The following is a 24,978-nucleotide window of genomic DNA, read 5'->3' as shown; positions in this document are numbered from 1 at the left end:
AAATTCTTTGTCTCATTTTGTTCTTGTTTGTCTTCTATTGTGCATTTGATTTATGTTCTATCTATATTTGCTTATCTAATATTGCAACATAAAGAAGTTTTGTAATAAGTGATTGTTACAACATAGAGCATCAAAATTTCAACAAATAGGTGCCTCTTCTTGATTGACTTATCTAGGAAGGGCCTACTTGGTCTTATGGATGACAAATTGACTTTTTGACTCAAAATAAAACAACTTTATTTTGACTCAATAAACCCTAAAAACATGAATAACATGCTTTGCCTAGAAAATAAAAATAATAATAATGATCATAATAAATTAATATAATGATTACATCAATAGTGCATTTGAATTTCATTATGAATTCCAACACTAGTTACCTTTTTCAACACTCCCTCTTAATTAGGGAGGTATTCATAATGAAACAACAAGATAATCTCAAATTGAAATATTCTCACAAGAAGGGATTCAGATTGATAAACATCATCATAACATTATAACCAACATTGTCAAACATAACAAGGCCTTAACTAACAAGATCTATCTCTTCATTAGATCAGATCACAATGATGAAAGGCATACATTTGGACACCACCACCATATTTCAAGGCACATACCACATCTGTATGTTCACCAGGTATGTCCTTATAGGACTAATCTTATCATGGATATCACCCTTCCTCAAAGAATATTTATCCTTAGGACTACTCTTATCTTGGATACCCCATCCTCAAAGAGTATTTGTCCTCGGAACTACTCCTATCTTGGATACATTTCCTCAAGAAGTATCAGTCCCAGATGCTTATCCAATCCGCCATTCTCCCCACCAGTGCCTTCACTAGGCTAGCCACTGTTAGTCCTGGACAAAGTGCATGACACATGGAGAATACGGTGCCCACCCTCACTCCCTCTCAATTAGGGAGGAAATATCCACAAGCCCAAGTTTGTCTCTGAAATACTCAAGCTTCCTATTAGGAAGAGACTTTTTCAATATGTCAACTACATGTTTGTCAGTGGAGATGTATTGTAGCTTCACGACCCCATCCTATACCAAACTTTGAATGTAGTGATACTTGATATTGATGTGCTTCATCCTAGCATGGAAAATTGGGTCCTCTGTCAACCTTATGCAACTTTGGTTGTCACAACATATGATGGTGGGATCCAAAGGTCCTTCAAACAAATTTGCAAGCAATTTCTGGAGCAAAACTTCTTCTCATCCAACTTCACTGGTTTCTATATATTCGGCTTCAGCACTACTCAAGGCGACTGAGTTTTGTTTCCTGATCATCCATGAAATCATATAGGATCCCAAATGAAAACATCCACTTGTAGTACTCTTTCCATCTGCATCATTGTCTTCCCAATCTGTATCTGTGTAGCCCAATAATTGTATCTCATTACCTGCAACATATCTCAGACAATGATGTATGGTCCCACAAATATATCTCAAAATGTGTTTGGTTGCTATCCAATGATCATGGCTTGGATCCATCTAAAACTGTCTAAAAATGTTTACTAAAAAACATATATCCGACAGGGTATTCACTTGATACATCGAGGAGCGAATCAATTGTCAGTGGGATGTAGGATCAACGAAACTTAAATAAGAATTCGTTAACTTCTTCAAATTAGTGATCATCAAAGTTGTCATAGGTTTACTATCCATCATATCAAATTTCTACAAGATCTTGATCATATATTTTCGTTGACCAAGATAGATCTCACCAGGTCTTTTCCATACTTCAAGTCCCAAATAATAGTGCATTAATCCAAGATCCTTCATATCAAACTCAACTACTAGTTTCTTCTTGCATTCATGAACACGATGTTCCACACATGTTAGTAGTAAGTCATCTACATTAGAGTAGTATAATCACAAGTTCATTCTTTACCACATTGATTTAGAGATCATGATTTGTAGAGCTTTTGACAAAACCAAGTCTTAGTAAATAGGCATCCATTCTGGCATACCATGCTCTAAGGGCTTGTTTCAAGCCATATAGGGCCTTCTTCAACCCGCAAACATGTGTTTCCTTGTCATGAACTTGGAATACTTGGGGTTTTTCATTAGAAATTTCTTCATCAATTGTCCCATTCAAAAAGGTTGTCTTTACATCCATTTGATGAGTGTTCCATTCCATAGTAGATGCAATAGAAATGAGTGATCTAATGGTTGTGTATCTGGCCATTGGAGCAAAAGTTTATTCATAGTCTATTCCTTGAGAGAATCCTCTTGCCACAAATATTGCTTTATATTTGTCAATACTTCCATCAACTGCAAGCTTGATTTTGTACACCCATTTGGAAGTCACAACTGATTTGTTTTTAGGTCTAGGAACAATTTCCCAAGCATTATTCTTCATTATAGATTGGTATTCTTCTAACATTGCATTCTTCCATACCTTCCTTTTTGTAAGTGGTAGGTTCTGCTTCAATAAGTTTAGTCATGTAAGCCGCGTAACTTGAATATCTCTTGGGTTTCTTGCTTTCTTTGAATGTTCCTTTTGTTGTTGCATGCCCTTTGGATTCTTGTAGGGTTGATCTTAACCACATTGGTCTTTTTCAATTTTCTGGAATGATGACTGGCTACACAGGTTCATTTGGTCCTTCAGGTTCTTCATGATTAGTTGTAGGTTCTAGAGGATTGTCTCGCCTTCAAATTTCTTCATTTGTAAAAATAGGTTCTTCTTCTTCATCAAAATCAATGGGAATATCCTTGGACTTTGAAAATGACATGTTTTATTACTTCAATATGATGTTCTTCCTTGATGCAGATTGTATATTCTTTTGATGAGGTGCCATATCTAGCAAAAATACCTTTCATACATGTCGGGTCCAACTTCTTCCTTTTGTCCTTGGGAATGTGAATGCATACAGGACATCCAAACATTATGAGGTGATCAACATTCAACTTCTTTCCTTATGAATGCTTCTTCCAAGGTCATGTCATCAAGAATTTTGTGAGGATTTCTATTTTGTATGTAGACTGTTGTCACAAAAGATTCTCCCCATATGAACTTGGGAATGTTTTAGTCATGTAGCATAGCTCTTACACATTCTTCAATAGATCATTTCTTCCTTTTAGCCACACCATTATGTTGAGGATTATAGGGAACTATATCTCCCTCTTAATTCCCACTTCTTTGCAAAAGGCCACAAGTTCTCTAGAAGTATATTCTCCACCGTTATTTGATCTTTAGGGTTTTGATATTCTTTTCTGTCAAAGTTTATACTTTTGCCTTAAATTCTTGAACTTCTTGAATACTTCATCCTTAGACTTCAAGAGGTATATCCAAGTCTTTTTGGAGTGATCATCAATAAATGTTACATAGTATTGATGACCATCAAGTGACTTCTGTGACATGGGTCCACAAACAACAATGTAAACTATGAAACGGGAACTATAAACTCAAAACGGGAACTCTGGCCAAAAAACCCCAAAAAAACATCAAAAACAGTGCTAAAAACGAAAAGTGTGTATACTAGAACGATGTTTTTATTTTTTAGGCGTTAATTTTGAACATGTTTTAAAAATGGCAGTAACTACGAACTTTACTATGAAATTTTCGTGCAAAATATAGCTTCAAAATGAAAGTGATGATACTGGAATAATGATTTATTTTTTTTAGGGTCAATTTTCAACATTTTTAAAAAATGCTAATAAAACCAAATTTTTATGTGTCAAACAAAGTTGTTTATGAGGAAAAAAAACACATTAATGTTTTTGGTAGAATATCATTTTTCTTTCATAAGTATAAATTTAACATGTTTTCAACCATAACATGCTAGGGTGGGCGCCACAGCGCGACTCGTCCCCTACCTCTAACCCCCCTCTCGACACCCTTACTACCTTCACCCACAACCCACACCCCTGGCCCCTTTAATCCCTACCAACCCAACCCAACGCCTGCCCGAGTGCCCTCACCCTTCCCCCTGCCCGGCCCGGCGCCCTCTCAACCCCCGCCCCCCAACCCTCCCAACCCCCCCCCCCCGCCGGCCGGGGCGCCTTGCAACCCTCCCGCCCGGGCGCCCACACAACCCCCCGTGCCCAAACCCTCTCAACGCCCCCCTCCCCTGGCCCGGGCGCCCTCACCCGCCCCCAGAACCGACCCCCCACCCGGCCCGGCGCCCTCACCCGCCCCCCGGACCTGGTGCCCTCACCCACCCTCACCCGCCGACCCACCCGGCCCGGGCACCCTGCCAACCCCCCCCCCGCCCGGGCGCCCACACAACCGCCCGCGCCCCAACCCTCTCAACCCCCCCTCCCACCAGCCCGGGCGCCCACAACCGCCCCCCACCCGGCCCCGGCGCCCTCAACCACCCCCGGGCCTGGGCCCGCGCCCTCACCCACCTTCACCCGCCTGCCCGCCCGCCCCGGGCACCCTCACCCGCCCGCCCGCCAGGCCCGGGTAACCTCACCCCCCCCCTCGCCCGGCGCCCTCACCCGCCCCCCCACCCGGGCGCCCTCACCGACCCGAGCGCCCTCACCCACTGGGCCCGGGCGCCACCACCTGCTTGGCGCCCTCACCCGCCCGCCCCCCCCCCCCTACGTGCCCTCACCCGCCTACCAGCCTGGGCGCCCTGACCCACCCTGCCTCGGCCGCGCCCCCGCCTGGCAGGTGGCAGGGCGATTCCCGGAATCGCCCTGTCACCTGTCGGGGGGCGGAGCGAGCCGCCCGACAGGCGGCAGGGCGATTCCGGGAATCGCCCTGCCACCTGCCGGGCGGGGGCGCGGGCTGCCCGGGTGACGCCTGGCTTTGCCGCGCAGCGGCGCGACCCGGGCGACCTGCGCCCCCGCCAGGCAGGCGGCAGGGCGATTCCGGGAATCGCCCTGCCGACTGTCGGGCGCGGGCTGCCCGGGTGGCGCCTGCCTCGGTCGCGCCACCAGGGCGGCCCGCGGCCCCTCCCGGCAAGCGACAGGGCGATTCCGGGAATCGCCCGGACGAGCGGGGAGGGCGCCTGGGCGGGCGGGTGAGCGCGCCGGGCGGGTGGGCGGGCGAGCGCGCCAGGGCGGGTGAGGCGGTTGAGGGCGCCGGGCGGGCGAGCGGGAGAGGGCGCCCAGGCGAGTGAGCGAGCCGGGCGGGCAGGCGAGGGTGTCGGGCAGGCGAGGGCGCCCGGGCGGGTGAGGCGGGTGAGGGAGCCGGGCGGGCGAGGGCGCGGGCGGGCGGGGGGGTGAGGGCGCCCGGGCGATTCCCGGAATCGCCCTGTGCCGGGCGGCAAGGGCGCCCAGGTGGGTGAGGTAAGTGAGGGTGTCGGGCGGGCGGGCGAGGGCGGGCGGGCGAAGGCGCCCGGGCGGGTGAGCCGGGTGAGGGCGCCGGGCGGGCGAGGGCACGGGCAGGCGGGCGGGTGAGGGCACCCGGGCGGGTGAGGGCATTCCGGGAATCGCCCGGGCCACTCACCCGCCCGCCCGCCCGCCCGCCTGGTGAGCGGGTGAGGGCGCCGGGCGGGCGAGGGCAGGGGCGGGCGGGCGGGTGAGGGCGCCCGGGCGGGTGAGGGCGATTCCGGGAATCGTCCGGGTGCCCTCACCTGTCCGCTCGCCCGGCGCCCTCGCCCGCCCGCGCCCTCACCCGCCCGCCCGCACGGCGCCCTCACCCGCCTCACCCGCCCGGGCGCCCTCGCCCGCCCGCCCGGCACCCTCACCCACCTCACCCGCCCGGCGCCGTCACCCGCCTCACCCGCCCGGGCGCCCTCGCGCGCCCGCCCGGCACCCTCACCCACCTCACCCGCCCTCACCCGCCCGCCCGCGCCCGGCGCCCTCGCCCGCCCGGCGCCCTCACCCGTCTCACCTGCCGGGCGGGTGAGGGCGCCGGGCGGGCGGGCGGGAGAGGACGCCCGGGCGATTCCCGGAATCGCCCGGGCGGCAAGGCGATTCCGGGAATCACCCGGGCGCCCTCACCCGCCCGCCCGCCCAGCGCCCTCACGGGCGGGTGGGCGGGCGGGCGGGTGAGGGCGATGGGAGGGTGGGGCGGGTCAGGGCCCCCGGGCGATTCCCGGAATCGGCCCGGGCTCCCTCACCCGCCCGCCCACGGCCCTGCCCTTTGCCCGCCCCGCGCCCTCACCCGCCCGGCCGGGCAGGCGGGTAAGGGCGCCGGACGGGTGGGCGGGTGAGGCGCCGGACGGGCGGGCGGGTGAGGGCGCCGGACGGGCGGGCGGGTGAGGGCGCCCGGGCGATTCCCGGAATCGCCCGGTCGCCCTCACCCGCACGCCCGCCCGTGCCCTCGCCCGCCCGGCGCCCTCACCCGCCTCACCCGCCCGTGCCCTCGCCCGCCCGGCGGGTGAGGCGGGTGAGGGCGCCGGGCGGACGAGCGGGTGAGGCGGGTGAGGGCGCCAGGCGGACGAGGGCACGGGCGGGCGGGCGGGTGAGGGCACCCGGGCATTCCCGGCGGGTGAGGCGGGTGAGGGCGCCGGGCGGACGAGGGCACGGGCGGGCGGGCGGGTGAGGGCGCCCGGGCGATTCCCGGAATCGCCCGGGCGCCCTCACCCGCCCGCTCGCCTGTGCCCTCGCCCGCCCGGCGCCCTCACCCGCCTCACCCGCCCGTGCCCTTGCCCGCCCGGCGGGTGAGGCGGGTGAGGGCGTCGGGCGGACGGGCGGGTGAGGGCGCCCGGGCGATTCCGGGAATCGCCCGGGCGCCCTCACCCGCCCGCCCGCCCGTGCCCTCGTCCGCCCGGCGCCCTCACCCGCCTCACCCGCCGGGAATCGCCCGGGTGCCCTCACCGGCCCGCCCGCCCGTGCCCTCGTCCGCCCGGCGCCCTCACCCGCCTCACCCCCCGGCGGGCGGCGGGTGAGGGCGAGGGTCCCGGGCGGGCGGGCGGGTGAGGGCGCCCGGGCGACTCCCGGAATCGCCCGGGCGCCCTCACCCGCCCGTCCGCCGGCGCCCTCACCCGCCTCACCCGTAGGGCGGGCGAGGGCACGGGCGGGTGAGGGGGGTGAGGGCGCCGGGCGGGCGAGGGCACGGGCGGGCGTGCGGGTGAGGGCGACCGGGCGATTCCGGGAATCGCCCGGGCGCCCTCACCCGCACGCCCGTCCGGCGCCCTCACCCGCCCGCCCGCCGGCGCCCTCACCCGCGGGTGCCGGGCGCCGGGAGGCGGGCGAGGGCACGGGCGGGCGGGCGGGTGAGGGAGCCCAGGCGATTCCGGGAATCGCCCGGGGGCCCTCACCCGCCCGCCCGCCCCGTGAGGGCGCCGGGCCGGGCGGGCGGGTGAGGGCGCCCGGGTGATTCCCGGAATCGCATTGCGGCCCGGGCGATTCCCGGAATCACCCGGGCGGCAGGGCGATTCCGGGAATCGCCCGGGCGTCCTCACCCGCCCGCCCACCCGGCGCCCTCACCCGCCCGACGGGTGAGGCGGGTGAGGGCGCCGGGCGGGCGGGCGGGTGAGGGCGGGTGAAGGTGGGTGAGGATGCCGGGCGGGCGCGCGAGGGCGCCCGGGCGGGTGACGCGGGTGAGGGCGCCGGGCGGGTGAGGTGGGTGAGGGTGCCAGTCGGGCGGGCGAGGGCGCCCGGGAGGGTGAGGCGGGTGAGGGCGCCGTGCGGGCGGGCGGGAGAGGGCGCCGGGCGGGCGAGGGCGCCGGGCGAGCGGACGGGTGAGGGCACCCGGGCGATTTCCCGAATCACCCTCACCCGCCAGGGCGCCCTCACCCTTCCGCCCGCCCCTGCCCTCTCCCGCCCGACGCCCCTCACCCGCCTCACCAGCCCGGCGGGCGGGCAGGTGAGGGCGCCCGGCGGGCGAGGGCGCCGGTCTGGCGGGCGGGTGAGTGCGCCCGGGCGATTCCCGGAATCGCCCTCACCCGTCCGGGTGCTCTCACCCGCCCGCCTGCCCGTGCCCTCGCCCGCCCGGCGCCCTCACCCGCCTCACCCGCCCGGGCGCGTTCGCCCGCCCGCCCTTCCGCGCCCTTGCCCGCCGCCCGACACCCTCACCCGGCTCACCCACCTGGGCGCCCTTACCCGCCCGGCGCAGGGCGATTCCGGGAATCGCCCGGGCGCCCTCACCCGCCCGCCCGCCCGCGCCCTCCCCCGCCCGCCCGCGCCCTCACCCGCCTCACCCACGCGGGCGCCCTCGCGCGCCCGCCCTGCACCCTCGCCCACCTCACCCGCCCTCACCCGCCCGCCCGCCGCCGCGCGCTGACCCCTCACCCGCCTCACCCGCTGGGCGGGCGGGCGGTGAGGATGCCGGGCGATTCCCGGAATCGCCCTGCCGCCCGGGCGATTCCCGGAATCGCCCTGCCGGAAATTCCCGGGAATCGCCCGGGCAAGGCGATTCCGGGAATCACCCGGGCGCCCTCACCCGCCCGCCCGCCCGACGCCCTCACGGGCGGGCGGGCGGGTGAGGGCGATGGGCGGGCGGGCGAGTGAGGGCCCCCGGGCGATTCCCGGAATCGCCCGGGCTCCCTCACCCGCCCGCCCGCCCGTGCCCTCGCCCGCTCGCGGGCGGGCGGGTGAGGGCGCCCGGGCGATTCCCAGAATCGCCCTGCTGCCCGGGGATTCCCGGAATCGCCCGGTCGCCCTCACCCGCACGCCCGCCCGTGCCCTCGCCCGCCCGGCGCCCTCACCCGCCTCACCCGCCCGTGCCCTCCCCCGCCCTCACCCGCCCACCCGCCCGTGCCCTCGTCCGCCCGGCGCACTCACCTGCTTCACCCGCCCGGCGGTCTGGCGGGTGAGGGCGCCGGGCGGGCGAGGGCGCCGGGCGGGCGGGCGGGTGAGGGCGCCCGGGCGATTCCCGGAATCGCCGGGCGCCCTCACCCGCCCGCCCGCCCGTGCCCTCGCCCCCCCGGAGCCCTGACCGGAATCGTCCGGGCGCCCTCACCCGCCCGCCCGCCCGTGCCCTCGCCCGCCCGGAGCCCTGACCCGCCTCACCCGCCCGTGCCCTCGAGCCTCCCGCGCTCGCCGGGCGGGTGAGGCGGGTGAGGGCGCCGGGCTGACGAGGGACGGGCGGGCTGGCGGGAGGGCGCCCGGGCGATTCCAGGAATCGCCCGGCCCTCTCCCTCACCTGCCCGCCGCCCGGCGGCGCCGGGCGGGTGAGGGCGCCGGGAGGGCGGGTGGGTGAGGGCGCTCGGGTGGCAGGGCGATTCCCGGAATCGCCAGGGCGCCCTCACCCGCCCGCCCGCCCGGCGCCCTCGCTCGCCCGAGCCCTCACCCGCCCGCCCGCCCGCGCCCTCGCCCGCCGGCGCCCTCACCCGCCCGCCCGCACGGCACCCTCGCCCGCCCGGCGCCCTCACCCCCCACCCGCACGGGCGCCCTCGCCCCGCCCGGCGCCCTCACCCACCTCACCCAGCCGGGCGCCCTCGCCCCCGCCCGCCCGGCACCCTCACCCACCTCACCCGCCCGACCCCCGCCCACCCTCGCCCTCACCCGTCCGCCCACCCTCGCCCTCACCCACCTCACCCGCCCGTGCCCTCGCCCGCCCGGGCGGGCGGGTGAGGGCGCCGGGCGGCGAGGGCGCCGGGCGGGCGGGGGGGTGAGGGCGCCCGGGCGATTGCCGGAATCGCCCGGGCGCCCTCACCCGCCCGCCCGCCCGTGCCCTCGCCCGCCGGCGCCCTCACCCGCCTCACCCGCCCATGCCCCCGCCCGCCCGGCGGGTGAGGCAGGTGAGGGCGCCGGGCGGACGGGAGGGTGAGGGCGCCCGGCGGGTGAGGCTGAGGGCGCCGGGCGGACGGGCGGGTGAGGGCGCCCGGGCGGGTGAGGCGGGTGAGGGCCTGGGCGGACGAGGGCACGTGCGGGCTGGGCGGGTGAGGGCGCCCGGGCGATTCGATTCCCGGAATCGCCCGGGCGCCCTCACCCGCCCGCCCGCCCACGCCCTCGTCGCCCGGCGCCCTCACCCGCCTCACCCGCGGGCGGGCGGGTGAGGGCGCCGGGCGCGTGCCCTCGCCCCCCCGGCGCCCTCACCCGCCTCACCCGCCCGTTCCCTCGCCCGCCCGGCGGGTGAGGGCGTGAGGGTGCGGGCGAGAGGGCGGTTGAGGGCGCCCGGGCGATTCCGGGAATCGCCCGGGCGGCAGGGCGATTCCGGGAATTGTCCCGGCGGCAGGGCGATTCCGGGAATCGCCCAGGCACTCTCACCCGCCCGCCCGCCCGGCGCCCTCGCCCGCCCGCCCGCTCGGTTTCCCTCAACCGCCCGCCTGCCCGTGCCCTCGTCCGCCCGGTCGGTCGTGCGGGTGAGGGCGCCGGGCGGTCGGGCGGGTGAGGGCGCCGGGCGGGCGAGGGCGCCGGGCGGGCAGGCGGCGGGCGGGCGGGCGGGTGAGGGCGCCCGGGCGATTCCGCCCTCACCCGCCCACCCGCCCGTGCCCTCGCCCCCCCGCGCCCTCACCCGGCTCACCCGCCCGTGCCCTCGCCCGCCCGGTGAGGCGGGTGAGGGCGCCAGGCTGGCGAGGGCGCCGGGCGGGCGGGCGGGTGAGGGCGCCCCGGCGATTCCCGGAATCGCCGGCGCCCTCACCCGCCCTTCCCCCGGCGCGGAATCGCCCGGGCGCCCTCACCCGCCCGCCCGCCCGGCGCCCTCACCCGCCCGCCCGCCCGGGCGGGTGAGGCGGGTGAGGGTGCCGGGCGGGCGAGGGCGCCGGGCGGGCGGGCGGGTGAGGGCGCCCGGGCGGCCCGCGCCCTCACCCGCCCGCCCGCCCGGCGCCCTCGCCCTCACCCGCCCGGGCGCCCTCGCCCCCCGCCGCCCTCGCCCGCCCGCCTCGCCCGCCCGCCCTCACCCACCCTCCCCCGCCCGCGCCCGCCCGCCCTCGCCTGCCCTCCCGCCGCCGTTACTCGCCACACCCGCCCGCCCGCGCCCTCACCAGCCTCGCCCGCCCGCCCGCCCCGACGCCCTCACCCTCCCCCGCCCGGCGCCCTCGCCCGCTTGCCCGCCAGGTGCCCTGACCCGCCCGCCCCCCCCGCACGGCCGCCCTGACCCGCCGGCCACCCTCACCCACCCTGCCTCGGTCGCACCCCCCCTGCCTCGGCCGCACCCCCCCCCCCGGCAGGCGGCAGGGCGATTCCGGAAATCGCCCAGGTGGCCCTCACCCGCCCGCCCGCCCGGCGCCCTCACCCGCCTTGCCCCCCCAGGCGCCCTCGTCCGCCCGCCCGTCCGGCGCCCTTGCACGCCCGACACCCTCACCCGCCTCACCCGCCCGGGCGCCCTCGCCCGCCCGCCGCCCGCACCGCCCCGCACCCTCACCCGCCTCACCTGCCCACGCCGCCCTCGCTCGCCCGCGCCGCTCGGCGCTCACCCGCCGCCTCTCCCGCCCCCCGCCCTCACCCGCCTCACCCGCCCCGCGCCCCCGCCCGCCCGCCCCGGTGCCCGCCCGCCCGCCCCGGCGCCCTCACCCGGCTGCCGCCGGCGGCCTCACCCACCTCACCCGCTCGGCGCCCTGACCCGCCCGCCCCCCTGCCCGGGCTCCCTGACCCACCCTCCCCCCCCCCCGGGGCGCCCTCACCCACCCTGCCTCGTCCGCGCCACCCGGGCGGCCCCCGCCCCGGCCCGGCAAGCGGCAGGGCGATTCTGGTAATCGCCCTGCCGCCTGTCGGGCGGGGGCGCGGGCCGCCCGAGTGGCGCCTGCCTCGGCCGCGCCACCCGGGTAGCCCGCGCCCGCGCCTGGTGAATCACGTGTGGCAAAAAAGGCAAAGGAACCCCAACCACCATTACATGGAATGTTTGGAAAGACATACATTGGGAGTTTCGCAGACATCAAAGACCTATTAGAAGAGGAAAATGAGCAAAATGAAACAGAAAATATTGTGGAAGAGGACAATGATGAAACTCTAGAGGACGAAGAGTTTGGATTACGTGACATTGTTGATTAAATTTAAGTTATGCTTGTAAATCAAGCTTTGCAATGTTTTGACTTTGACATTTTATGAGAAGAATAAACACTCAATTATGGTTGTTATACGTTCAATATTGGTAATATGTGATTTTTGCATTGATTTTTAAGTTAATCATTATTTTTTGAAAAAAAAAAGTGATTTTTATTATTTTTTTGACATGAAATTCATAGAAAAAACTATTATTTAACCATTTTTAGTTAAAATTATCGTATAAAAATTGTGATTTTGACATGTCAATTCTAACAAAAAATTATCAAAACGTGTAGTTTTTTAGTTATATCTATGTTAAAAATGGTTATTTTTATGTCCATTGTTAAAAAATATTGTTTTTTAGAAACAATTATTTCATGTCGATTGAAAAATTAATTAAGGATGTATAAATATGTAGAATATCGAAAAGTCTAAATATCGACCTTCTAATTTAAAAATGCAAAACAGTAAAAACCTCACGAATTTTTTTTTTTAAATTATAATAAAAAACAAGGAAATGTGAAGAAAACGACCACTTCAAAAATTATCAAATTTACTAAATAATTATTTACATTTTATACATTAAAAAATTTAAAGCCAAAAAACAGGGCTTTTAAGAAAGGAGTGTGATGCAGAATGCTCACTTTTTAAAATCAGCATGAAAATCACTACCATTCTAAAACGTGATGTACATAAAAAAAACTAAAGTGCCAAAAACTATGCTCTAGAAAAAACATGTGCGTTCTGCATCACCCATTTTCAAAATCAGGTCATTTTTTAGCTATCTCTACGAAACGGGTAACAGTATCAGTTCCCGTTTCATAGTTTACATTGTTAAACATCGAAGTGTATGAGGTCCAACATTCCTTGGATCTTGTATCATTGCTAGTAAATGGTTTCTTCATATTATTTCCAAGGGCACATCCCTTACAAACTCCTTCATGCTATTCTTTTAATTGGGGTATACCAGTAACCATTTGATTCAAAGATCTAGAAATATCTTGTAATGGAGGTGTCCATACCTTCTATGCCATAATTCACAAGGGTTGATGTCTAAATGTATTAGGGATTGAGGAGGAGGAGTTAGAAGTCTATATAACCTCCCCTCATGAATCCCAATGGTCCTTTCATTTTCAATGCTAGATCCCTTTGCCCAAACAATAACTTTGTTGTCAAAAAATGCCGCCTTATCACCTTTGTCTTCTAAGTAAGTTCTTTTTCAAAATTGGAACATAGAGGATATTGTTGAGATGAGTACTTCCACCAAATTTATGCTCCAAGGAGCTAGATCCAATCCATTTGACTGAGTATCTATTCTTGTCTCCAAGTTCCACTGAGTGAAAAGAGTTTCCTTTTGATAGAGTTTCGGGTTGACCATGTTCCCATGTCATGTGCCTTAAAGATCCATTGTCATTTACCCATGTATTATCATCTTCAAATGAACCTGTAAGAGAATAATAAAGATTTCCACACATGAATTCTTTAGATGGCTTGGAGATGAACTTGATAATGCAACCTTTGATAGAATCAAGGAGACTCCTAAGAGTCTTGAGACCTTCCTTCATGTATCTTTCCATTGAAAAGGGGGAGAGAAGAGATATGCTTCAAGAATGTCTTCAAACAAGAGTGCCAACAAGATGTGATCTTTTTGCTTCCTTCCTTCACCTTAGCTCTGATACCATGTTGAGAAATCAACATGCTAGAAGATTAGGGTTGTTTTGTCTTACTTGATAATTACTTGTGAATGTTTGTTAGCTTTTATTTATTTTTTATTTTGTCTTCTTCATCAAGCAATTACCAAAACATATTGTACATGAATATCACAAAAGAAAAACAACACAAAGTTGTAGGCTCAAAGCCAGGGAAAAACCCTACAAGGGGGAAATCCAAACATTCCTCTTCTTATAGAATCATATCAAAGTGAGAACCCAAGACCCAAGACCAAGACCAAAAATACCACAAAGACCCAAGTTAGCCCTCCTTTAAATCTCCTCCAACCAAGTCAAAGTCAATGTCGGTCAAACCTTATAAAATTTGATCAAAAAATAGAAATCTGGACCTGGAATTCAAACCTACAATTTCGCAAAGTTTCCCCAGCAGCTTCACATATGTGAACAAAAACAAGCCAAGAAATGTAAGTTTTCTCTCTCTTTTGACTTCGCTATCTTTCTTCTTCTATTTGGCATAGAAATCGATGTGTGAGTTTAGTGAATGAATGAGGTTGAAATGTCTTCTATTTATAGGTGTCTAGGAGGTCAAATATGTGCCTCTTCAAGACCGACTTGTCCCAATAGGGCTGACTTGATCTTGTGGATGATAAATTGACTTATTGACTTAAAATAAAATAATTTTCTTTTGACTCAATAAATCCTAAAGCATGAAGAACATGCTTTGACTAGAAAATAAAAATAATAATAATGATCACAATAAATTAATATAATGATTACATCAATAGTACATTTGAATTTCATTATGAACGCCGACACTAGTTACATTTTTCAACTAAATTATGTTACAAATCTTAAAAGGAAGTTATTCTAGAGTCAAAGGGAGCTCAAGAGAAAGTCCATGTTTCTGTTCCTTCATATTCCATTACAGATAGTGAACAGTGGTGCTTCTAGACACATGATAGGTTTTCAAGATTCTCTCAACTATCTGACTTAAAGAGAGGACTATACAGATTATTAGGAGAACCAACCTAGGCATTGATGCCAAAAAATAAAAAAAGGAAGGATGTGTCAAAGGTTAAGTGCTTCATTTGTCAAAATTTTGGACACTATGCTTCCCAATGTCCTAAGAAGAAACGGAAGCACAAGCAACATGCATCAACAACCATTGTCGATGATGATGATGATGAGCATCCACCTGAGAAGAAGTCAAAGGAATCCTTCCTTTAAGATCTATTTATAGTAATGTTTGTGGACAAGGCATATGGCATGTTTCTGAGACTCTCTTATAGATTTGTCATAAATTTGACAATTATCTACAATCCTCAAATCAAGAGATAAGTACTTTATATTTTTTCTCCTTTGATTATTATCATTTTTTATTTTTTTTTTAAGTTAGCCACTTGTCCTTGTGTTTTTGGCTTAGTTATAAATTTTCTTCCATGGCCTCCTGAGCGGATTTCTGCAAAAAGGAATAATTGTGGAGATTGTCAATGCAATTCTTCATGAAATAGATGGCAACACCGAGAAGTACAAAACAAAGTTTGTGGTAAGAGGGTTCTCCCAGAAAGAGGGAGTGGACTTTAGAGACAAGCTTTGTGTGATGCAAAAGGAAGCATGTTAGCTCTAATACATATCCACAAATGAGCAAATTGCGGACATTCTCACCAACCCTGTATCTAGAGAAAAAATTTTATACTTCAGAGACAAGCTTTGCGTGATGCAGAATGTCTCCCTCGTTGAGAGGGAGTGTCGATATCTTTACAAAATCGGGCAAACCATGTCCTAAAAATCCATAAGGGCTTAGCCGGGTCATGTTGATTCGGCTAAGGGGAGATGGATACATTCACCTGAGAAGCTATAAGGACTTGGTTGGGTCATTTAACTAGGGGTGAATGGCCCAAGGCAATTGCAGGATTGAACAAATCTTCTTCTGAAAGGCTAGAATGAATTAGCTAGGTCATGCTCATTTGATTAAAGGAGATAGACAAAATTCACCTGAGAATCCATAAAAGACTTTGGATGGGGCATGTTGATTTGGCTAGGGGTGACTGGTCCAAGGGAATATTCTCTCCTAAGTAGCTAGATAGACTTGGTTGGGTCATGTTGATTTTACTAAAGGAGATTGATATATTTACCTTAGAAGCCATGACGGACTTTGGCTAGGTCATTCTTATTTGGCCAGGGGTAAATGGCCGGGGATACTCACATCGCCTACTCCAAGATGGAGTGATCTATAGATGTGCATGTGACGATTTACATTGCCTACCTTAGAATGGAGTGATCTTTTGACCTACATACATCAACATAGCAAGCTCATGAACTTTTCTGAAGGAAGGAGAAATTTCAACTAAGGAGAAATCTGTTTGCAGCTAAGGAAAATACCTCCCTTGCTAATAGAGAGTGTTGATTTTTTATACCATCAAGAGGTATTCCCGCATACCAAAGAGGTATCCTTGTCGGCTTAAGAAAATTAAAAATATTTTTTATTTTATCTTTGGAGTGCAAGTCGACGAAGGAAATCAAGTCATCCCAACCAAGTGAAGGGGTTTTTCCATTGGCTTATTTTAGCTTAATGGATGAGTATAAATATATGATTTGACATTTCATTTTGACACTAAGTAAGTGAATTTTTCTTCATCTTTTTTAGAGTAGCAAGGAGTTGCAGCCAAAGGTGGATGAGTTAGAGGACAAGGGCCACAACAAGAGAGAAGGTCACAGACTACAGGTCCGAGCTTGATCAAATTGGTTTGATAATAGAATTTGACAATTTGAACAACATTGACTTTTTATTATTTTGGGCAATTTGACTAGTGTTGAACTGCTAGAGTTTGACCAAGTTTAACTGGTATTTGGACTTATATATTTCTCACAAGTTTCTATAAAAATTTGTTGATTTGTAAACCTTGTTGAAGAATAAATTTCTCCCAAAAAAAGTTTGTTGTATTTTCTGCCAATGTTGGGTTTCCTAGGGTAAAATTTTTGTGCCTACTATGAATGGTTGACTTTTTATGATCTTTACTATATTCGCTACATTTACTGTTGATATTTTTTGAAGTGTAATTTCTCAATGATATCACTGGCATAAGAATACTGTGTGAAAAAAACATTAGGAAGTATTTATTTGGCAGAAAATGGAATTCTATTGTGTATCTTGTAGAGAATTCAACACTATGCTAATAAAAACATACCATCCTCTTTTTCTTGAAGGTTTTAGGAGTGTCCCTTGTAGACTCACATGTACATGAAGATGAGGTAGTGTTAGAATCACTTGGTCACAAGGGATAGGTCATTTAAATGTTGCAATATAAATTGATGCGGGTGAAGTTTTGAAAACACATGATCTAAAGAAGGAGAAATAAGTCCCTTGATAAAGACAGGAACATCGAAGAAATTAATAGCAATAGTTTTGAATGCAACAAAAAATATATTCAAAAGAAGCTTACATATTTTGAATTAGATTTGTCCATGTGACTAGATGTGATAGTATCATCTTTCAGGTTGTTTAGCCTTGCAATGTATTCTTCAACACTAACAAGGTTAACCTTCTTGATATTGGAGAGCTTAGTTTCAGGTCGATCGACATTAAGTAGTGATCATTATGCCAAAAAGGTGTGAGAAGTATCCAAACGTTTCTTTGCACTTTCATATTATTGCTATGATGAACAAGGTCCAATTCCATATAAAGACAAATCAATCCCAAGATTCCATCCTCTCTCAAGCAAACTAGGTCATAACTATGCTCATCGAGTGTAGGAAAGGTTTTTTCGAAATACATCCATAATCCTTTGCTATAAGGAAGAGATGTTATTTTGTTTACTATAACTATAGTAATGGTTGCATTAAGATGGAAAAAACTCCATTTTTCGTAAATGCATAAGATACTAATGCAACCCTAATATATTTGCAGTGTTTTAGCTAAAAAGGGAGAAAGGGGAGTGCATTGCCTCATAAAAGGGATAAATATGTCAAAAAAATCCCCTTAAATCCATTTAAAGCCCAATAATTTCCTAAAACGAAGGGCAATGGTAAAAGAAAGGGTAAAAACCTCTAGAAATATGTTCATGTCAAAAAAGTGTTGAAAAACTCTACTTTTATACCTAAAACAATGTTGGATAAAGAGATCACATTGGCTCTGATACCATGTTGAAATCATAAGTAGAGAGTGGACCTATAGTGAACTTTCCAACAAACCCTAATCCAATCAAGGAAAAAATAAAAATATAATAGCAACACTCAAGATAAATGAATATGCTCGAAAGAGGAATGAAACATAACCAAGAAAGATAGTTGCACTATCCAAACATTTAAACAAGATAAATGCATTCTAGAAGAATTATGCCCAAGCCATTATTAATAAATAACTTGAATGTATTACGAATTAGGTGTGTGCTTTAGTTGTATACTTCCCTTACTATTTAGGGCACTAGCTCCAAGAGGGAAACTAAGGTAACCTATTTGAATATAGAAAAATACAATAAAATTGGTTAATTACCTATTCTAGTCTCAATAAATCCACAAATACATCAAATAGAGAGTTGGTACGTGACATGAAGTGAAGATTAACCATAATCTAAACACATGAAGCCACGTAAATGAAGCGCTATAGAGCAATAATGAATCAAACAACTCTATACAGACACCTTTAAAAATTACATCCAAGATAACTTTAAATAATTGATTACTAGGCATTAATACACATCCTAACATACATATACACATATTTATACCTAATATAAATTAAATTTTAGCTAATACTAGCCTAGATTCATCCTAACTCCAGATCTATCAAGCATTGAGAGGGGTCAAATCTCTCATGGTGCAAACGCCTTTTTTGAGTGCAAAACTGAAGGAAAGGTTTGCACCTCAATGAACTTGATGATGCAACCTTTGATAGAGAGATGATTCAGGAATGTCTTCAAACAAGAGTGCTAACAAGATTGTAGGTTTTAACCCCGTACAAAAATTACCTAGATACGAATTCTAAGAACAGAAAATAAACAAATGCGAGAGCATAACACATAAAACACATACACAGAGATTTTCCCCTGGATCCCAAAACCGGGACTACCATCTTGATTTTTCATTATGTTCCTTTCAATGTTAGAATACATATTTATACATGTCGAAGCATCCAATACCATGGACTGGAAACCATCGCATCCAAAACCATGGACCGAAAACCATCGTGTCCAAAACCATGTGCAAAAATTATGCACAAAACCATAGGTGGGTCCGCCCAACCTAACATAGGGTCCAAAACCAAAATTTTTCAGGGGCGCTGCCCCGGACCCCATAGAGTGGGGTTACCTGCACCCCTCAAACCCCCTGTGATCCTCCCCGCTACGCAATCGACGCAACAAAAGGGGGGCTTCGCCCCCCTTCTAACCCCCCGTTAACTACGTGGGCTAGTCGTGGAAAGAATATAACACAACCCAACAAAGATGCGATATTTATGCTTCCTTCCTTTACCTTGGTTCTCATACCATGTTTAGAAATAAATGCGGCTCGAAGATTAGAGTTGATTCCTCTAACTTGATAATTACTTATGAATGTTTGTTGGATTTTATTTCTTTTATTATGTCTTCTTCATCAATAAATTACCAAAACATATTGTACATGAAGATCACAAAAGACAAAGAACACAAAGACGTAGTCTCAAATCTAGGGAAAAACACCACAAGGGGGAGAACCCAAACAAATACTCTTCTTATAGAATCATATCAAAGTGATATATCCAAGACCCAATACCAAGACCAAGACTGCCACAAAGACCCAAGTCAACTCTCCCTTAAATCTCCTACAACCAAGTCAAAGTCAATGAAATTCAACACTAGTCAAACCTTGTCAAATATGATCAAAACACAAAAATTTGGACCTGAAATTTCGTAGAGTTTCCCCAGCACCTTTGCATGTGTGAACAAAAACAAGCCAAGAAATGCTAGTTTTCTCTCTCCTTTGACTTCACTATCTTTCTTCTTCTATTTGGCATAGAAATTGACATGTGAGTTGAGTGGATGAATGAGCTCGAAGTGTCTTTTATTTATAGCTATCCAAGGTGTCAAATAGGTGCCTATTCAAGATCAACTTATCCAGGAAGGGCCAACTTGGTCTTGTGGATGACAAATTGACTTTTGACTCTTTTTGACTCAAGATAAAATAATTTCCTTTTGACTCAAGAAACCCTAAAAGCATGAAGAACATGCTTTGACTAGAAAATAATAATAATAATAATGATCATGATAAATGAATATAATGATTAGATCAATAGTACATTTGGATTTTATTATGAAGGCTGACACTAGTAACATTTTTCAACATGAATGTGTTACAAATCTTCAGAAGGAAGTTATTCTAGATTCAAAGGGATCTCATGAGAAATTCCATGTTTCTGCTCCTTCATATTCCATTAAAAATAGTGATATTTTCTTGGTGGATAGTGGTGCTTCTAGACACATGATAGGTTTTCAAGATTCTCTCACCTATTTCACTGAAAGTGAGGACTATACAAATTATTAGGAGAACCAACAAAAGCTTTGTGTGATGCAAAAGGAAGCATGTTAGCTCTAATACATATCCACAAATGAGCAAATTGCGAACATTCTCACCAAGCCTGTAGCTAGAGAAAAAATTTTATACTTCAGAGACAAGCTTTGTGTGATGCAGAATGTCTCCCTCGTTGAGAGAGAGTGTCGATATCTTTACAAAATCGGGCAAACCATGTCCTAAAAATCCATAAGGGCTTAGCCGGGTCATGTTGATTCGGCTAAGGGGAGATGGATACATTCACCTGAGAAGCTATAAGGACTTGGTTGGGTGATTTAACTAGGGGTGAATGGCCCAAGGCAATTGCAGGATTGAACAAATCTTCTTCTGAAAGGCTAGAACGACTTAGCTAGGTCATGCTCATTTGACCAGAGGAGATAGACAAAATTCACCTGAGAATCCATAAAAGACTTTGGATGGGGCATGTTGATTTGGCTAGGGGTGACTGGTCCAAGGGAATATTCTCTCCTAAGTAGCTAGATAGACTTGGTTGGGTCATGTTGATTTGACTAAAGGAGATTGATATATTTACCTTAGAAGCCATGACGGACTTTGGCTAGGTCATTCTTATTTGGCCAGGGGTAAATGGTCGGGGATACTCACATCGCCTATTCCAAGATGGAGTGATCTATAGATGTGCATGTGACGATTTACATTGCCTACCTTAGAATGGAGTGATCTATAGACCTACATACATCAACATAGCAAGCTCATGAACTTTTCTGAAGGAAGGAGAAATTTCAACTAAGGAGAAATCTGTTTGCAGCTAAGGAAAATACCTCCCTTGCTAATAGAGAGTGTTGATTTTTTATACCATCAAGAGGTATTCCCGCATACCAAAGAGGTATCCTTGTCGGCTTAAGAAAATTAAAAATATTTTTTATTTTATTTTTGGAGTGCAAGTCGACGAAGGAAATCAAGTCATCCCAACCAAGTGAAGGGGTTTTTCCATTGGCTTATTTTAGCTTTAATGGATGAGTATAATTATATGATTTGACATTTCATTTTGATCACTAAGTAAGTGAATTTTTCTTCATCTTTTTTAGAGTAGCAAGGAGTTGCAGCCAAAGGTGGATGAGTTAGAGGACAAGGGCCACAACAAGAGAGAAGGTCACAGACTACAGGTCCGAGCTTGATCAAATTGGTTTGATAATAGAATTTGATAATTTGAACAACATTGACTTTTTATTATTTTGGGCAATTTGACTAGTGTTGAACTACTAGAGTTTGACTAAGTTTAACTGGTATTTGGACTTATATATTTTTCACAAGTTTCTATAAAAATTTGTTGATTTGTAAGCCTTGTTGAAGAATAAATTTCTCCCAAAAAAAGTTTGTTGTATTTTCTGCCAATGTTGGGTTTCCTAGGGTAAAATTTTTGTGCCTACTATGAATGGTTGACTTTTTATGATCTTTACTATATTCGCTACATTTATTGTTGATATTTTTTGAAGTGTAATTTCTCAATGATATCACTGGCATAAGAATACTGTGTGAAAAAAAAATTAGGAAGTATTTATTTGGCAGAAAATGGAATTCTATTGTGTATCTTGTAGAGAATTCAACACTATGATAATAAAAACATACCATCCTCTTTTTCTTGAAGGTTTTAGGAGTGTCTGTTGGAGAGGCAAATCCCCTCTACGGATAGAGGCGATCCCTACTAGCCCAGAATGGGACTAGCAACAATCAATCAATGCTACTGTGCAAGTTCCTAATTGCAATTAAACAAGAGGCAAAGAACACCTACTTGGATTCCAACGCTATTATTTGATGAAGAGATGCCGCTCTTGCTCCTCCGCTCCAGCCGATCACAATCTACCACGATCTCCGTGAATAGATACCTTCACACACGAAGAGACAAACAAACACAAGCGTGAAATCTAATAAAAGCAACTATACATCAGTCAGAAAAGATGTAATTCACATTAACCATTGCAAGACAAATGAGAATGGAACCATAACAGTAGTCATCTATTATTAAATCAATAATAGAGAAAGGTACAACCAATGTTCTGACGCTGAGTCCTTCTCTTGAGGGTCCAGTCAGCAAGTCTCATAAGCATTCACCTTTGGAAATGGATTCTCCCAACACACAAGCTCTCTCTCACACAAGCAACACTCACAACCTTCCTTAAGCTTCCTCTAGCAAAACCACACTTGTCACACCAATACCTACTAACAGCAGCAATCCAAGCACTATGAATTCCACACTATCCAAACTATTCCAAACTAGCTGCTCATGGTAATGGTAGAGGTTTATATAGGAGAAGGAGTCCCCTTGAATGGTGGAAGGATGAGCTTATCTTCAAGGGAAGTAGTTGCAAAGGGTCGAACAGACATGCCATAGAAGGGAGGCGATACTCACAAGGCCAACAACCAAGTCTGGAGTTATCTGGAAGGCTGGCTGTTGGAACAAATTCGCCCAAACTGGATCAGCGCGGGTGCATAACTGATCTGGCGCGCTGACGTCGCAAAGACATAATGGAAAGGGCCATGTCAGCGCGGGTCAATACAAACAGAGGTTGCGCTGGTCATGAATTTCGATCAGCGCGGGAAAGTCGTGTGCTTCCGCGCTGGCAGCGCACGCGGCCTGTTATGAAGCGCCAGTCAGCGCGGGTATTTTGGAAACAGACGCGCTGATGAGGAAAACTTTAGAAAAGTGGGTTTTTGGCCAGTTCAAAAGGCATGAACTTGATTATTGTGAACTCCTGACACAATGGGGTGACTGACAGGGAGACAGTGACAAATTACTGTGTAACAGATGCCCCCTAAAGCATGAAGACCGAGAGAGTGGGAGGGGTGAAATGCTTTACAAAACTTGCTGAACTGGAACACCACCAAGAAGGACCGAATATCTCTGATAATCAAGTACATGCAGTCTAGGCATGGGCGCAGCCATCCGAAAGACATGCGAAAAGGTCTGTGGAATGGACGCAGCCACCCAGCTAAAGAGACCAGAATAATGATAAGGTATGGTCGCAGCCATCCATGAAGACTCAGGTATGGGCGCAGCCATCCATCAATGAGTCATGTAATGATCATACACAAAATCGCAGCCTGGACCATAACAGACAGAGATCCAGGGTCTTGCGCTCCGTCCCGACCCGAACAAAAGTACAAGTCCAAGCATGTGAATACTTGAGCTGAAGTCGAACATGCATGAACATCGCCTGATTACCAGTCAATGATGAGAACTGTTAACAGACGCGAGAGGTACCACCAATAATGACAATGGTCCTCAAGGTACTATAGGTACAATCTGTGGCGTGTGAATCAATGAGCTGGTGTCGAACACCCGCAGAATCATCCGATCGGAGGCCAATGATGAAAACCTCGCGTCGAACACGAAGAACCTGCCATTGAGGCATGCAGGCTCTAAGGCACCTGAAGGGAGTCTCTAAGTCGCCTTCCCGGATAATGAGTTGAAGTCGACAGGAAGTGACCTTGATCGAAGGTGGGCCATAATGTTTCCCACATCATCGACACGAGACAGAGGAAAAAATGATTTGTGTGAGATAGCAGATGAGGTTGTATTATTGCAGAGGTCAACTTCTCTTGAACATATCGGCGGCACGACAGTGGACTTGGCAGTATCTAACGTCAAATGAGCAGAGGTCATGGTGACAAGGCAATGAGCAGATGAGAGGTCAAATAGGATAACCCAAACCCATGGAGGCTAGTGTAAAACAAGATGAGAAATCCCCACCCAGACACGAATGCAGACTAGTGCCATGTTCAAGAGCGACATACTGCCGACACGACAATTATTACAGTTCCATTTTCCCCACCATTTCTGGCAGGTAACCCGATTATTTTTGGGTGACAAGCTTGACGGGGATAGCATATGCTTGGAAAGCATCATTTCGACGGCGTCCGATGTCATTAAGTTTTAACGAGTCTGACAAAGGAAGAACTCGGCGTCTTTTCCCGTTTAGAGAGTCTGAAAAGACAACGGAAAAGAAAACTCCAGGGGGTTCCTTTTTCGTAAAGTTGTGTCTCTTGAGCCCGAAAAGTATAAAACAATGCTCGAAAGAACCGCCCGACCATTATGATCGAGGAGTACTTTTCGTAAGTAGTGACTTCGACCCGAAAAAGTAAAAAAGCGGTCAGAAGTACGTCGTTTTGGAGCCAATAACGAGTTGGAAACGACAAAAACCCGGCAATCTTTTTGAGTTTAAATGGTCGAAAAAAGAGCTTTAAAGGCAACCGCCTCTCATTTTTTTAACGAGTCGAGAGGGGGAATCGGCAATCTTTTCATCTTTAAACGGTCAGAAAAGAGCTGAAAGCAGACCTCCATTTTTATTCTCTTTAACGAGTCAAAAAGGGAAAAATACTCGGCAATCTTTTCACATTTTACGAGTCAGAAAAGAGCTTAAAGGAGACTCGTCCTAGAGGAACGAGTGGTATAAAGGGTAGCAACTGGTTCCGGTAATGGTGGAACTGTTCAAAACATGTAATGGTTAAGAGTCTGGCTAATAAAACCACTCATCGCTGTGGTTCCTCAGGAAAGGATAAACAACCAAGTGAGAGCATATGATCGGCCAAAGAGATGGTAGCAATGGAATGAAACAACCAAGGCTCATCTAGCAGAATTCAGCGGATAAAAATGGCAATCACGAGATGTAAATCGGGTATGGGTTCATTTTTACACAAGCTTGAACCGTGGAGAACTTTGCTTGGATTCGGTTTCATGTTTACACAAGCTTGAAACGAAAAACTATGCTTGTTATAAGTTCGCATGCCCCCAGCATAATAATGCAAATCGAGGTACATGCCCCCCAAGCTTCATTGCATTTGACAAAGTGGATGGAATGAAGGTTCACTCTCGAGATCGATGAAAGACTCGACTTGTATTTTACGAGATCTTAATCAAAAGACTCGATTTGGAAAGGGAGGTGTTTCATTTTTTAATGAGGTTGACACAGTAAAAGAACTATCCTCATAACCCTTGTTTCATTTTTTAATGAGCTTGACACAAGATCAGGAACTATG

The 24,978-nt window shown here is 51.1% G+C and overlaps 1 protein-coding gene across 1 annotated transcript in view; it reads left to right on the top strand.

Annotated features, from left to right (window-relative positions):
• The window catches only part of LOC149258205 (pentatricopeptide repeat-containing protein At5g39350-like), a 129,135-nt gene that overhangs the window by 64,807 nt on the left and 39,350 nt on the right, over positions 1-24,978 (top strand). The window lies entirely within an intron of this gene.

This window comes from Pinus tabuliformis, chromosome 6, assembly GCF_031772625.1.
Source record: "Pinus tabuliformis cultivar Carrire ecotype Pingquan chromosome 6, CPIR1, whole genome shotgun sequence".
Lineage (NCBI taxonomy): Eukaryota > Viridiplantae > Streptophyta > Pinopsida > Pinales > Pinaceae > Pinus > Pinus tabuliformis.
Note: the sequence above shows the minus strand (reverse complement) of the source record. Positions and strands in the feature narration are given on the sequence as shown.